The sequence below is a fragment of the Pinus tabuliformis genome, chromosome 1_1 (genome assembly GCF_031772625.1).
Source record: "Pinus tabuliformis cultivar Carrire ecotype Pingquan chromosome 1_1, CPIR1, whole genome shotgun sequence".
Lineage (NCBI taxonomy): Eukaryota > Viridiplantae > Streptophyta > Pinopsida > Pinales > Pinaceae > Pinus > Pinus tabuliformis.
This window is the reverse complement of record NC_142297.1, coordinates 83,705,299-83,721,775: the sequence shown is the minus strand read 5'-3', so window position 1 is coordinate 83,721,775 and position 16,477 is coordinate 83,705,299. Positions and strand designations below refer to the sequence as shown.

General features: G+C 38.6%; 1 pseudogene; it reads right to left on the bottom strand.

Moving 5' to 3' along the window:
- Positions 1-216: 216 nt before the first annotated feature.
- On the bottom strand, positions 217-6,526 carry LOC149211724 (putative protein phosphatase 2C 2 pseudogene; annotated as a pseudogene).
- Positions 6,527-16,477: the final 9,951 nt, after the last annotated feature.

The following is a 16,477-nucleotide window of genomic DNA, read 5'->3' as shown; positions in this document are numbered from 1 at the left end:
TAGTAAATTCTTATGACCTTGCCTTAAGAAACTTAAACATGATGGTGAAAAGTGAAAAGGGATTGGACCCGGTTGTCTCCTATCCTTCCCAGTAGTTGTTTAGCAAGTGTACAGGGTGTGGTCGTTTTAATGTCTGCAACACCCATGTAAGGTCAGGTGGGTGTAACTAGTCTACTCTTTTGATGGTATCCCTCCGCTCGGCTCACCTCACACTTTCTAAATCTCATTCATGCAAAAATGTGGCAGTTGTACTATCATCACACTAATATCATCTTGAGATTTTCTGGTTACTGCTACTTCTACAAGCTTTTTGCAAGCAACCATAGGACCTCCTGCTAATGGTAAAAGATTAGGTTTCTTCTCGACGCAGAAAGGCCTGGCAATATCCACTGCTTCCTGATTACTTACTTTATTCCAGATCCCATCTGATGCCAAAATTAAAAACTCACATTCAGATGTAATTTTAATCTTTCTCGTCTCTGGTTCAGCGGTTATCCATTCTTTCAAGTGTGAATCCCCTATTGCCCTAGATACAGCCAGAGATCCCTGAACTCGCCAAACTCCATGGCGGAGCTCCACAATTCCACCCAAATTTTCTATCCGTTGTCGCTCGTCCTCCCTTCCAGCTTGGTGATCACATGTAAGGGCTTCAGCAGCGCCCTCTCTGCTCATAACTGCTCGACAATCCCCAGCATTGGAAACGACTAAGTTACCACCTTTAATCAGAGCGGTCACACAAGCAGTACCGCTGCCAACCTCCTGCTTCAAAAACTCAGCATCTGTTGTTAAGTATCCAGCTTTAACGGCCTGCTCAAGAAAGTCCTCGGTTTCATCTTCCATGCTGAGCATAGCGTCCACAATATTCTGCCCAAGATTTTCGGCAGCGAAAGCTGCAGCTTTCTGACCACCATGACCATCGAACACACCAAAAAAGGCCTGTCTGGAATCACCGAGAACATTGACAATGGCTTTGTGGGTATCTTCCATGAATTCTCGCCGACCTATTTTGCGCGAAACTGCATAATGAGTACCATCCTCATTCACCTCCTTCGGCTGCTCCACTGCCGGGCACGGCCCGTTTAGGCCCGACAGCTGCTGTGGAATATCCAGCCTCTGCGGTCGTTTCCTTTTGAGAGAAGGCAAAGGGAACTTGCGGACATTCGAACCATTATCCTCCGAGACATTGACACAAGAAGGGAAAGGCCTCTTGGCCTGGCTATCCCCGCTCTCGATCCACAGCATATTTTCGTCTCTGATGGTTAAAACAGGCCTCAGCGGAGACCCCACACAATTTGCGTGGATGCCGCTGCTCCTGGGCGTCTGGAAACCATGATTCCTTGGGGAAGCTGCCCATATCTCAATACCAGAATTGTGTATAGAGGGAGAATTCACTGCTACAATGCAAGCCATGTTAACAATCTGTGGATCTGCTGGCGACGATGGTTAACTTTGTTGATACCTTCGGAAACCTTTGTATTCTTGTTGCCCTATCACAGGATCTCTGCAACGGTGATAAATAAATGAACTCTTCTCTCGTTTCAATTCAGTTGAATATCTCTCTCAGAACCTGTTAAACATAGATGATTCCAGCATTCTTATAGCGTTCAATCGTTTCATATGAGACGAGATTTTGGAAAAAGTCCAGTTTTCAATTATCCAGCATGTGCCCAGTCAATTATCCACTTACAACAAACGTCTATGTTCCTCATGATTGAAAAATTCTATATCATTTAATGAGTCTATGTCCCTCATGATTGAAAAATTCTATATCATTTAATGATGACCTGACGACCTCCGCCATCCATCCATGACATGAGAAGGCAGACATGTTCGACTTGGCATATCGCTTCTTCATTCTGGAGTCCAAAAGTGTTACTGATACCAAAGTCAAGGGGGTGGGCCGTGGGGGATGGTAATGGATGCCAGGGTCAGGCGGGTACGTCCACCAATACACTATTGATTCACGAACTTGGTATTGTCCAATACAGTGACTATGTCCAAGTATACTTGCGAAGTGCGCTCAAAGTCTAGAAATGATATAATATGATTGAAAAGTCTAGAAATGCTATAATATGACATCAATCAATGAACTTTCTAAGTCTCACATGCTTTATTATATTATTATCGTTCGTGAATTTAGTCTCGGTAAGCCGTATTCGTAGGAGAGTGTTTCCAGAATTTTCCGGAAGTTGCAGGATTTTTTTATTTTTTATTTTCCAAAATGGTTTAAAATTTAAAATTTATTAATAATAAGATTTAAAATTCAGTAATTGTATTGATATTAAGATTTTTTAATAATATTATGTTTTATAGTAAAGTTTAATAATAGAGTTGATGTAAGTTAATGATGGTCATTGATGATGTGTTATAATATAAAATTAGTAAAATAAAATATGTTAATTTGGAAAGATAATTAGAGATTAATAATATATATATATATTTTCAAATTTATTATGAATTGGCTTTTCAAGTATATAATTTTTATAGGAATTATGTCAAATTTGAGATTTCTAAACTGGGATATATTATTTTTCATACAAAACATAATGCACATGTTTCCATTTCTCTAGCGATTGAGTATCTAAATGATGGAATCTTGCTATAAAAGCTTGTGGAGTTGTAGAAAACATATTGTTCTTTTGCACAACTAAATTTGCAATCTTAATTTTATATATTTTTAATTTATGGAAGTCATTATATCTTTGAAATTATAAGGCCCTCTATTAGTACAACTTAAAAGGGTCTTACAATTATCAAACATCCCTTCCCTTTTTAGATTATAGGTCTTAAAGTCCTCTAGTGCACCATATAATTTTTTCCCAAACAGTCAACACCCTTATAGTCATAAGAGAAATACACGAGGGATGTCTTTTAAGATTTTGACCTATTAATTTAAAAAATAAACGAGGGATAGATAGATAGTAGACTCTATATGGGGATATTTCAAAAATTGATGTTTGTATGTTTTTGCAACCCAAACCACTAGATTCATGATCACGAACCTATATCCAAATTAACCAAGTTGTCATGCATGTTGGATTCCTAGTCAGAAATATTTAAATTCCAAAAAATATGTGTACATTAATAATGCATGTGTGTTCTTGGTTTCATGAATGTATGCACACTTATAGTACTAGGAGCTCGCACACATTCACGTAGCTAGTGACTTTAATACATGGAAAATCGTTGAGGTGGCTTTTCTAGGGTGAGGAGGGTGAAAGAGGGAGGGATATAGGGGCCAAAGGAGAGAAAGAAGGAGAAAAGTAGAGAGAGAGCAGGGTGAGGGGAAGAATGAGTTAGTGGGAATTGGTTGTGGTGGGTTTAAGGAGGAGGGGAGGGTGAGAAAGGGAGGGATAAAGGCGCCAAGGAGGGAGAGAAAGGGAGATGTGGAAAAGAATGAGTTGGTGAGGGTAGAGAGTGTGTGAGAGTCAAAAAGTGAGAGATTAGGGAAGAGGGTCGGGAAGGGAGTGGAAGGACGATATTTTTGGTTGACATGGGGAGGAAGAGAGAGACAAATTTGGAGGGGGGTGTTGTGAATGTGTGTATACGTGTGTGTGTGTGTGGGTGTGTGTGTGAGAGAGAGAGAGAGAGAGACTATGCGAGTGAGTGAGGGGGGAGAGAGAGTAAGGGTGAGAGATAGTGAGATGACATGAGGGAGAAAAGAATGAAAGAGGGGGAGCAAGTGAGGGAGGGAGAAGAGAATGAGAGAAGGGGAGCAAGTGAGGGAGGGAGAGATAGAGAAGGGGGGAGAGAGAGAGAGAGATGGAGGCTTTTGTGAAGAACACACTAAGTGAGGGAGGTAGGGAGGGATGGAGAAATAATGGAAGGGGGAGATTGAAAGGAGGGAGAAAAGAGCATGGAGAGTGAGAGGAAGAGGAAGGAGAAGTGTGTGTGAGAGAGAGGGATATGGAAAGAGAGAGAAAGTGAAGAGGGAGACAGAAGAGAGAAGGACATAAGGTGGACTTAGAAACAAAGTTGGAGGGGGAGAGAAAAGAGAGAGAGAGAGAGGGAGAAAGAGAGGGAGAGAGAGTTAGAGGGGGATTGTTGTGAATTACAGGCTAAGGGAGGGAGGGAGTGAGGGATAGAGAAATAGAGGGAGTGGGGTGGAGGAGAGAGAGAGAGAGAGGATGGAGAGTGATAAAGGGGGGGGGGGAGAAGAGATAGGTAAATATGGAGAGAGAGAGAGAGATGATGAGACAAACAAGAAGATAGGGAGGAAAGTGGTGTGAGGGGGAAAGAGGGGGGGAGAGAGGGGAAGAAGAGAGAGGGTGGGGGGGTATTATTGTGAATTGTAGACTAAGGTAAGGAGGGAGGGATAATAAATATAGGAAGGGGGAGGGAGGAGGGTGGAGGAGATAGAGAAAGTATGGAGAGTGATAGAAAGAGAGAAGAAGAGGGGAGAGGGGAGAGAGAGAGAGAAAGAGAGAGGTGAGGGAGTTGTTATGAAGTACAGACTTAGTGAGGGAAGGAGTAGGGAGAGAGAGGGGATGGAGAGTGATAAAACGAGAGGTGGAGGGGGGTAGAGAGAGTGGGGTGGAGAGACGAAGAGACAAATAAGAAGATAGAGAGGAAAGGGGTGTGGGGGGGTGAGGGGGAAGAAGAGAGAGACAAAGAGAGAGAGTGAGACACACACACACACACACACAGATGTGGGGGAGAGAGGGTGGAGAGTGATAGAGATGGAGAAAGAGTGGGAGAAGAGATGGAAGAGAGGTGGAGATAGAGAGTGAGAGACGACAAGAAGAGAGAGAGTGTGTGATGGGGGAGAGAGGGATATATGTAGAGAGGGAGAGAGAGAAGCAGAAAAAGACAAATATACGAATATGTAAATAGAAATTGAGAGATAAAAAGTGGGGAGAAGAGAGAGAGAGAAGATTTAGAGAGAGAGGAGAGAGAGAATGAGAGAAGTGAGAGAGGGATAGAGTGAAAGAAGAGGCTAAGAGGGAAGCATAGTATAACACCCTCCTCCCACATCTACCCAAGTAATCGACCAACCGAGGTAAATATGTGGAAAGAGGCTACTATGATGGGATTCAACCTCCTAGGTGACCTTAAGGAAGTGGAATCGATGGAAACATACCACACAGAGCTTCCACATCAGCAACAAAACTCCCAAGAGCCATCCCAACCACTGAGGTAGCCAACTCCCGAGACCAACTAATTTTTTATACAAACAGAGCGCCTTTGGTATAGATTTATACATTAATACAAAGAGTCTCAGAAACCAGTTGTTCTTAGTGATTTTGTTTTTCAATTTGAATGGATCGTTGAGGTCCTTAACTTCATTTATTGAATTATTTATGATATCATTAAGCATTTATGAAAAACTACTAGAGGCCTCTTCTTTGTGTGAACTTCAGACACTCTGTCATTACTATCATTTACTATAGCAACTTATTTACTTTTTCATAGAATCATAGGAGACATGTGCCCATGCATAATGATAACCACAATCAATATATAAATTACGAAAATATCGATTAGATGCATCATAGATATATTAAAAACAACTCATATATTAATTGGAAATGGAAATCATACAATATTTATCTTTTTTGTTTGCAGTAAAACTGAATATGGCCCTCTATCCACATCATCTCTTCCAAATTCCTCTCTTTCTTTTGGAACAAGTGTCATGTCCCTCCCTTACTACCGCATCCTTACTCTTGCACTTAGTCCATAACTTTTGTTCCCTTTAGTTAAAAATAATTAATATTATTTTTGTATTAATGGAGAAAATGGTTACATTGTTGTAACGTTCTCCCTAGTTTAGGATTAGTTCCTAAAGTTTAGGGGTTTGGGTGCAACTTCCTATTTCCTAGTATTGTATTTAATGATGTAAAACTTTGATTGATTGTGTAATAGAGTGTACGAGAGTGATCTCTCAAGTTTTGTGAGTGTAGTCTCCAGGTGCAGGCCACACCTGAGAGCTACATCTCTTTCTTTTCAATTCTGTTCACATTTTATCTTGGTATCAGAGCTCAGATTGAGTGAGCCTGATCTTTTGTCACCTGTGAGGCTGAAGTGCCTGTAGTAGCTAGCTTGCCTGTGTGGCTTGAAGTGCCTTTGTGGCTGTGTGTACACGAGAGCTCTGTGCTCAATTGAGCAGGTGGACTGCAGAACACCTGGCTCAGACTCGGAATTTTTTTCTCTGAGTGAAAAGGCCGATTAGCGTGGATTTTGCGTTGACAGTCGCGCCAGAAGAGGAATTAGCGCGGATTTTGAGGGATAAATCGCACCAAAGCGCCAGAAAGCCCGATTAGCGCGGGATTTTACCGGGAAAGTCGCACCAATTAAAATACTCTAAGCGATTTTGAATTAGCACAGATTTTTCGCTCGGGGTAGCGCCAAGGGGATCTGCGAATAGCGTGAATCTCGTTTGGCGGTTTGCAAACGGTACAGATCGACGGAGTGCAGATCCGTCCGGGAGAGACAGATCGGGAAAGCGCCAGAGGAGATCTGCGGGAAACCTCGACTTCGTTTGGCGATCTGCAGGGAGAGCAGGATCGGCGAAGTGGCAGATCATTCCGAGAGAGGTGGATCGGATCAATTGTGATCAGATCATTGTTTCAGCTGTGTCGGAAACGCCGAATTTGCTCATTGGAAAGGGAGTGCCAGACACTGCAGATCGGTGGCAGAGGTGACAGATCAATCTGACAGGTATTGTTTTTGTTGTTGTTAAGTAGATTCACAATGAGTAATACGATGGAATCTTACCTTAACGAGTCTGGTAAACTCAACGGGTCTAACTTCACGAATTGGAAGTTTAAGATCCAGACCCTGCTCGAAGGTGCGAATGCTTGGGCTATAATGACAGGCGATGAGCAGAAGCCGACTGCAACCACACAGAAGGAAGACTGGGAAAAACGAGAAAACAAGGCCAAAGTCCTGTTGAAGATGTCTGTGAAAGACAATGTTATTGCACACATCAGAGATTGTATAACGCCCGCAGACATCTGGACGAAAATCAAAAATCTGTATGAGACCCAGAATACAAACAGAGTTTTGGCTCTGAAAAGCAAGCTATTTTCAATGAGAATGGACGAAAGGGAGTCTTCTACTGCATTTGTCGCGCGAATTAAGGATGTTAAAGACGGATTGGGGGCCATTGGAGTGGCGGTGGCTGATGAAGATCTTGTTGCAATTACAATGAATGGGATGCGTGATGATTTCCAAACCTTCATCACTGGAGTCTCGGCAAGGGAGAAAACACCCACGTTTGATGATCTCACTGCAATCTTGCAGCAAGACGAAGAGCGACGGCAGAACCTGAATCTGAACCCCCAAAGTGACGATCTCGCGCTGGTGGCAAAACGACGACTATCTAAAGGGAAGCAGTCACAGCAGCAATCAGTCCAGAAAGGAGGAACAACACATAAAAATCACTGTCATAAAGGTATGCTTGCAAATCATTCTGAAAAGAAATGCTTTTATTGTGGAAAGAAGGGTCATATACAGAGAGATTGTTATTATAAGAAGCAGGCTGATGAGGCAAGGAGGAGATAGGTAAATCCAAAACACAGAGGATATTTTGTTGAAGAAGAAGACTTCAGTCATGAATTTCGACTGTTCACAGTCGACTGTGCCCTTTCAGCATCGAATGAAGATGACATCTGGTATGTCGATTCCGGAGCATCCTCTCACATGACAGGTAATAAGGAATTTTTCGATAGTCTTGAAGAAATTATAAATGGATCAAAAATATATCTAGGGGATGATAATGGATATCAGATTAAATGTCATGGGGTGATTTCAGTTAAGTTACCAAATGGAAAAATTAGTCACCTTTCAAATGTTTTATATGTACCTGGAATAAAGAAAAACCTGATATCTGTATCCATGATGGCTGATCAAGATATGCATGTCGAATTCTTCAAGACTCACTATGTGATAAAGGATTGCAGGAATGAAATTGTTGCAACAGGCATGCGAGTTGGAAGCCTATACAGATTGGATGCAAAAAGTATATCAATGAGTCGACAGCTGAACAACTCTGGCATCAGAGGTTTGGTCATCCGAATCTGCAGGATCTCATGTTGTTACAAAAGAAAGGTATGGTCGAAGGTCTCCCCATCTTTCGTAACATTCAGTTAAACTGTGATGGTTGTGCCTTAGGAAAGATGCACAGAGAACAGTTCCCTGTGCATGATAGGAGGAGGCAAACAGAAATCTTAGAGCTAGTGCACACTGATGTATGTGGTCCCATGCAGACAAGGTCGCTAGGGGGAGCATACTATTTTTCGTTGTTTACTGATGACTGCACTAGGTATTCATGGGTTTATTTTTTAAACAAGAAAAGTCAAACTTTCCAATGTTTTATAGATTTCAAAACCCTGGTGGAAAAACAGTTTGGAAAAAGTATTAAAATTCTCCGATCTGATCAAGGAGGAGAATACAAATTAAAGGAATTCATGAAATACTGCAAATCTCATGGGATTGTTTAGCAGTATACAGTGCCACACACACCACAACAAAATGGAGTTGCAGAGCGTAAAAACAGAACCTTGGTGGAGTGCGCAAGGAGCATGCTGCAAGGTAAGGGTCTATCTAATACTTTTTGGGCAGAAGCGATAAATACTGCTGTATATTTAAAAAATAGAAGTCCTACTAGGTTTCTTGGCTTCAAAACCCCTTTTGAAGCCTTATATGGATTTAAACCAGCAGTAAACCACTTAAGAGTCTTTGGGTCAAAGGCATTTGCACATGTACCCAAAGCTGATAGAAAGAAACTAGACCCTAAGGCAGTCAAATGCATCTTTGTTGGTTATGGCACAGAGTTTAAAGCATACAAACTGTTCAATCCTGAGTCTCGTAAGACATTTGCAAGTAGAGATGTAGTCTTTCATGAACAGGTACAGGAAAGGAAAGCTGATGTTGGAGATGATTGGCACATTCCATTGCTGTTGGAGGAAAGCAGCGAGGATGAAAGGGAGCAGGAACAGGAGCAGAAAGAAGAGAATGAAGAAGAACAGCAAGAAGGTGAAAAAGCAGGCCCAGTTATTGCAGAGGAAAACAAATTTGAGGTAAGTCCCCTACCAAGGAGGTCAGGTAGGAAGACTCAATTACCATTGAAGTTGAGAAACTATGCTTTGATGTCAAAAGTTTTGAACATTGTAGAACCCTCTAATTACAAAGAAGCTAGTCAATTTAAGGAATGGAGAGCTGCAATGAATGAAGAAATGGAATCAATTCTTAGAAATGATACTTGGGATTTAGTTGAGCTGCCTAAGAATAAAACACCCATAGGATGCAAGTGGCTGTTTAAACCAAAAATGAATGCAGACGGAAGTATAGATAAGTTAAAAGCTAGGTTGGTTGCAAAAGGATATTCACAGAAGGAAGGTATAGATTTTGATGATACTTTTGCACCTGTAGCAAAGCTAAATACAATCAGAATGCTTATTGCTTTAGCTACTAAATATAATTGGGAATTACACCAGCTTGATGTTAAATCTGCATTTTTAAATGGTGATTTAAAAGAAGAAATTTACTTAGTACAGCCAGAAGGATATGTAAAGCAGGGGCAGGAACATCTTGTTTGCAGATTGAAAAAGGCTTTATATGGTTTAAAGCACCCAGGTCTTGGTACGAAAAGGTTGATTCTTTCTTTATAGAGTATGGTTTCCATAGAAGTTTAAATGACCCAAATTTGTATACCAAGTACAATAACCAGGGGCAGATTATTTTGATTTCTTTGTATGTGGACGACATGATTATAACAGGAAATGCAGATGATTTAATCAAAGGAATCAAAAGGCTTATGGCACAAGTTTTTGAAATGAAGGATCTCGGAAGCCTTCACTATTGTCTGGGATTAGAAGTATTCAGAGATACTGGGCAAACTTTTCTTACCCAAGGGAAGTATGCTAAAAATCTGTTGGAAAAGTTTGGTATGGATCAGTGTAGAACAGCAGCGTACACCATTGATGGCACTACGACAATGCCACAGGAAACAGCTTATGGCCTGAACAACCTGTGGCTACTCAAGTTGTTAGGATTCTTATTCGAGATACTGGGCTTTTCTTACCCAAGGGAAGTATGCTAAAAATCTTTGGAGTATCTGGATCAGTGTCTTTGCAGCAGAATCTGAAATTGAGCAGTGATGATGGCACTAAGGAGGTTGATGCCACAATGTACAGACAGATGGTTGGCAGCCTGATATATCTTACAACAACCAGACCTGACTTGGCATACTCTGTTAGTGTGTTAAGCCAATTCATGTCGAAACCGCGTGAAAGTCACTGGACAGCAGCAAAAAGCGTGTTGAGGTATCTTTGTGGTACTGTTAATTATGGTATTTTATACACTGATGTATCTGATGTTACTCTAGCAGGTTTTTTTGACTCAGACTGGGCAGGTAACCTGGATGATCGGAGGTCCATCACAGGTTATGCATTCAACATAGGTTCCGGGGTCATAGCTTGGAGCAGCAAGAAGCAGAGTACTGTAGCCTTGTCTTCATGTGAAGCTGAGTATCAAGCATTGTGTGCAGGAACGTGTGAAGCGATCTGGTTGAGAAGGCTTCTTAAAGATGCAGGAAAAGAACAGAAAAATCCCACTTCCATCAAAAGCGACAACCAGAGCACCATTAAATTAGCATACAATCCAGTGTTTCACAAAAACACCAAACATATAGACACTCAATTCCATTTTGTTAGAGAGAAAATACAGTCTAAAGAAATTGCTGTTATATATTGTAAAACTTGTGACAATATGGCTGATATTTTCACAAAGCCTCTTGCACGAGTGAAATTTGAATTGTTTAGAAAGATGCTAGGAGTCCAGGAGAACCCTTTCTCCATTAAGGGGGAGAGTTAAAAATAATTAATATTATTTTTGTATTAATGGAGAAAATGGTTACATTGTTGTAACGTTCTCCCTAGTTTAGGATTAGTTCCTAAAGTTTAGGGGTTTGGGTGCAACTTCCTATTTCCTAGTATTGTATTTAATGATGTAATCTTTGATTGATTGTGTAATAGAGTGTACGAGAGTGATCTCTCAAGTTTTGTGAGTGTAGTCTCCAGGTGCAGGCCACACCTGAGAGCTACATCTCTTTCTTTTCAATTCTGTTCACATTTTATCTCCTTTTGCTCCTTGTATTATTTCAAGCACGCATGAGCCTGAATATTTTCCTAAGACCATTTAATTTCACATACCATCCCTTTTACTTCATGGACCACTAAGCCTTTAATACATATAGTCAAGTTCAAGTGTCTTTTTTTTGCACAATAAATTGTATCATCCCTACTAGGAATTCTCCATTTCTAGCTCTATAATCCATGTCCCTAGACTTAGTCACTTTTTTGTTTTGTTATTCCAAATATTACAATATATGTACATTATTTTTACAATGTAGCTCATATTATAACCTTTGGTGAGACTATGACATTGACAATAAAACTCTTGAAAACTAATAGCCATGAAGTACCATTTTCTATTGTCTATTCTATTCTTGTTCATTGATATGATGCAAAGTGAAGAAAATGTCAAAGTGCTCTAACTTTTTACTTATTTGTTTTAGCAAATAAATTATATATCAAACAAATAACATTAAATATCACTCCACAATTAAACCAAAAAAACAACACAAATGTCATTTTGCAAAAAGATAGCTAAAAGTAATTCTTGCAAAAAAAAACTTGTTTTTAAGCTAGAGAAAAAAAATAATATTTTCAAAACGTCATGTTTTTCTTCAATTAATAACAATCTATAAAATTGCACTTAAGAATTAAGATTCAATACTTTGAAATTAGAAAAATAAATGAAATAGTTTGATATTAGTTTCCAAATACTTAGACTTATTTTTTATTTTGCAAATAATTAGATATCAACTTTCCTTATATATTTAAATTGGAGGAAATTCAAGTTCTTCTTCACGCATAACCTCATAACTAAATAAACTAAAAACTATATACACGTAAATCATTATATAAATAAATAATAACAAATCATTACTATATACACATAAATCATTATATAAATAAGCAATGACATATCACTACATAACTCTAGTTTCATATTAAACAAGATTTGTGAAAGTTTTCATCTATCTATAGTATCAACACTTCTATGCGCAAATGCAACACATGTACAGTGAATTATTTTTTTGTAATATGAACGTCCATGCTTTGGTACACGCTGAAAAGGTCTAAATTCCTTCCCATCAAAGAATTATATATGGTTTATGTAGCCAGTTGTTTCTTTGTGTCGCCATAATACTTGGAGGACGATCCTAAAATCAAATGGGTTTATCGTCCAAGTATACGGGTTGATTCATGAAATTGGTAATGGGTCTCGAGAAGTGAGTAGAGATGAGGTGAAATTTGATGGGCAAATTGTTTGTTATGGAGTAATTTGTTTATTAAATACAATTAAAAAAATTATTTTTTAGTTAAAAGTGTGAAGACAGGTGGTTGAGATGTAAAAACCGTCCATTTGACAAGTGAGGTTCTTTTGAAATTCGAACCTTGATAGTGAGTGATTTCTAATCCACTCCTCGCGTTTCTAAGTCCACTCAATCTTTGGTAATTCTTAAATGACTTTTTATATTATTATTATTCATGGTTTAGTACTCAGTAAGCGGTACTGGTTATGTTCATGTTATGTTGGCCTGGTTTTAACGCATTTTTCCTTAATAATTTTACACATTTTATGGATTCATTTTAATTATATATTATTAAATTTAATTACATGTAAAAGTAAAATAATTAAATTAATATATTTTAATACTTATTTAATAAAATAATTGTATTCTATTATGAAATTTATTTAAAATTTAAAAATATCTTAGATTGGGTGACTTTCGGTCTTACGCAGTGGGTGATGGGAGCTTCATGCAAAGCCTTCATGCAAAGCTATGTACCAGCCACCGCCAAACTCATGGGATGCACGAATAAGGTTTACTTATAGCAAGATTCAGTGTTAGTATGTCGCCTCCTTTTAGCAAGATTGTGCCTACTGGCAAAGGTTGGCTTAAGAGCTAGCATGCTAAATTGGATCATGGCCTGCGTGGAGAAAGTGAATTATGCGATCATCATAAATGAGATCCCATCTCCTTTTTCTCTGCTTCTAGAGGACTCCATCAAGGGTGTCGTCTTTCTCCACTCTTATTCATTCTAGCCATGAATTCTCTCAGCCTCTATATCAACAAGGCCTTCAAGGAAAACATGGGTCAGCTGCTGAAAATTTGCAGGAACATCTCGATCTCTCATAATTTGTTTGTTGATGATATTATAATGTTTGGAATTCTATGCAGATTAACATGGTTATGTTTTTATGAAATCCTTTTAAATTTCCAGAAGGCAACAGGATTACAGATAAAAAGAACAAAACAATCATCTACCACAATGATATCTGCTAGGAGGAGGTTGAATGGTTATCGACTCTCTTTGGAATTGAGGCGCAATCTATTAGTCAAGGAATTAAATATTTGAGATTTCACTTAAAAGCAAATAGATATTCAAAGGTGGACTGGCAATGGATTTCAGATAGATATTACAAGAGGATTTCAATGTGGGAGTATAGATGCCTTTCGCTGGCAGGAAGGGTGATCCTGGCACAATCTGTGTTAAACCAACTAGCAGTTTATTGGTCTCATTTATATTTTCTTCCAGCAAGCATTATACAGTCAATGAATAAGCTTATTGCAAATTTTATTTGGGGCGGTCAAGCGGACAAAAAGAAATATCACCTCTCAAAATTGTCCAATATCTCTTTGTCGAAGAGCATGGGAGGATGGGGCCTCTTAGATTTGAGGACTTTTGGAAAGGCTATGTTATGTAAGACTCTGTGGAGAGGGATTTATGAAGAAGGGCCTTAGAGCAATATAATCCGAAAGAAATACTTGGGCATGAAAGATCTATCTTTCTGGTTCAGGAAAGGAAGGATCGGTTCCCCTTTAGGCTCTTTAATATGGTTAAGCCTCCGCAAGATCAAAAGTTATTTCCTGAAGAACTTAGTCTGGCGTTTTCAATCTAGAAAAAAGATTCTTATTGGGAAAGACCAATTTATGAGCGGCGCTGAGGTGATCAATGTACCTGAACCTTTACTGATTTTCCTTCACAGGAAAGGTATTTTCTATTGGGACAGCTTAATTGCAGGTTGGCAGGGTCCGGTCCCTCTCTGGAAGGAAGCAGGTTGTTTGGGGATGTCCGGTGATATTGCCCTGCAATGGGACCTCATCAGGATGCGTCTCAGAAATTGTGGCATTTCCCGCTCAGCGGAATATGACAGTCTCATGTGGAGTAATTCGAAAGGGATGAACTCTATTTGTCTAAAAGACATTTACCAGAATTTGAGTGGTATAAAGCAGGCTCCTCTCAGCCCATCATTTCCACTCATTTTTTGGAAATCTAGTTGCCCTTCCAAAATGATTTTTTTCTCATGGTTGTCTTTCCATAATAGAAACCTCTCTTGGGAGAATTTAAGGAAGCGTGGATGGAAGGGTCCTGGTCTTTGTCCTATTTGCAAGTCAGCAGAGGAAAACAACTTTCACCTATTTCTAAATTGCAATAAATCTCAGCAACATTGGAAATCCTTGGAGGAATGCTATGGAATCCAACATATGTCCCATGCTTCAATTAGCGAAGAGTTTCAATGATGCAGTAAGCAAAAGGAGACATGGAGATCTATTTTCATTATCACTTTTTGGTGCATATGGAAGTGGCGAAACAGTTTCATCTTCAATGGCAAATCATCCCCATTTCTAGAAATTTTCTCCATTATTACTGCTCTCCATGAATCTATCCTGCAAAAGCCTCCCAAGCAAATGAATGAGGATTGTATTGAGCCCCCTCAAGAGCTTTCTTCTATGCCAAGATCTTTCTTTGATGGAGCTGAACAGAATGGAATATGTGGCTGTGGGGTTCATATACTAGCAAATGAAAATAGTCATTTTCTCATTCACTGGAATGGGGGAAGGGGATCCAATAGTAAAGCTGAGGCGATGGCCCTAGCTGGCCTTCTAAGCTTTTGTCTCTTTCTTAATTTATAGGATGTTTCAATCTTTGGAGACTCAAAGGTTATGGTGGATTATGTTATTGAAAAAAACAACATTCTCAAGCCATAGCTTGTAGGATGGTTGGATAGGATAAGATTCTTGTGGAATAGATCGGAGGGAGGCTCTATTCATCATATCAACAGGGCTCTCAACCAGCAAGCAGATTTCTTATCTAAAAAGGGTCTTCAGGAGGTTCCAGGTTTCTGGTTTTTGCAGGATACTCCTACTATGCCTCTCCTATGATTTTTGAGTTGTTGATTGATAGCATGGTTGTTATGCTGATTTCATGGCATTGTCTGGCCTTTTTTTGGTTTTCTTATCCATGACTATAGTTTGTCACATATATATGGGTTATATGTTCCTGTGGATGGAAGAGCTCTATATGGGTCATATGATATTCCTCATGAATGTACATTTATACTTGTTTATATTTCGTATATAAATGCAATCTTGCTTTTTCGTCCTGAAAAAACCTAACGTTAATTTTTATAATAATTATACAAATAAATGAATAGAGCTCTAAGTCTAAGTTGATAATGGTGAGAAGAAATTAATTAATAAAGTAGTTTAATGAAGCTATAATTTTATGTGGAAAATAGTGGAAATTCCACTAAAATTTTAACAAAAAAATTAGCAAAATTTTTTGGAGATATGAGATATGGTAGTTAAAGTTTAAGATTTTGGGGGTTACCCAGAGTTTTTGATGGTGCTAAATCCATTTCCACTATCAAAAACATCATTTAAACACAAGTGGTTGGATTTTTTGCAAATAAAAATGACAAAATTCCGACAAAAAATGGCTTTCTGAACAAAATTATATCCTTTATAAACAAAGTCCTTATCTTTTAATTTTTTAAAGATAATAAAATAAATTGATATTTAATAAAATAAAATATAATAATAATTATGTATTAAATCTACACTGATACAATCATAAATAAATAAAAAATAATAAGTATCGGTATTGATGTAAGTACATTTTAATTATTTTAAGTTTTAGTTTTTATTATTTGGGTTATTTTTATTTAGAAATTTGTTAGAATCACACATTTGAGTTATGCATTGTAAACGAATTTGAGTTATGTAGTCTATCATAGTCAACCATGTTGACCATGATCGACCATAATATGGTTTACCATGATCAACTATGGTCGTACATGGTCAACCAAGGTCATTTGCGATCAATCATGGTCTACTATGATCAACCATGGTCAAGCATAATCAGCCATACCATTGTCTACCATGATCAACCATTGTCAACTATGATAGACCATGGTCAATCATATTGAATATGGTCAATGATGGTCAACCATTTTGAATAAGAATATGTCACCATCAACCACTACTGAATATGGTCAACATTAAATATGTTTAAATATGGTCAACAATGGTCAATATCAACCATTGTCAAAATCTATATGCTCTAATATGATCAATAATGATCAACACTCTTCAACCATGATTAAACTCAATAATCAT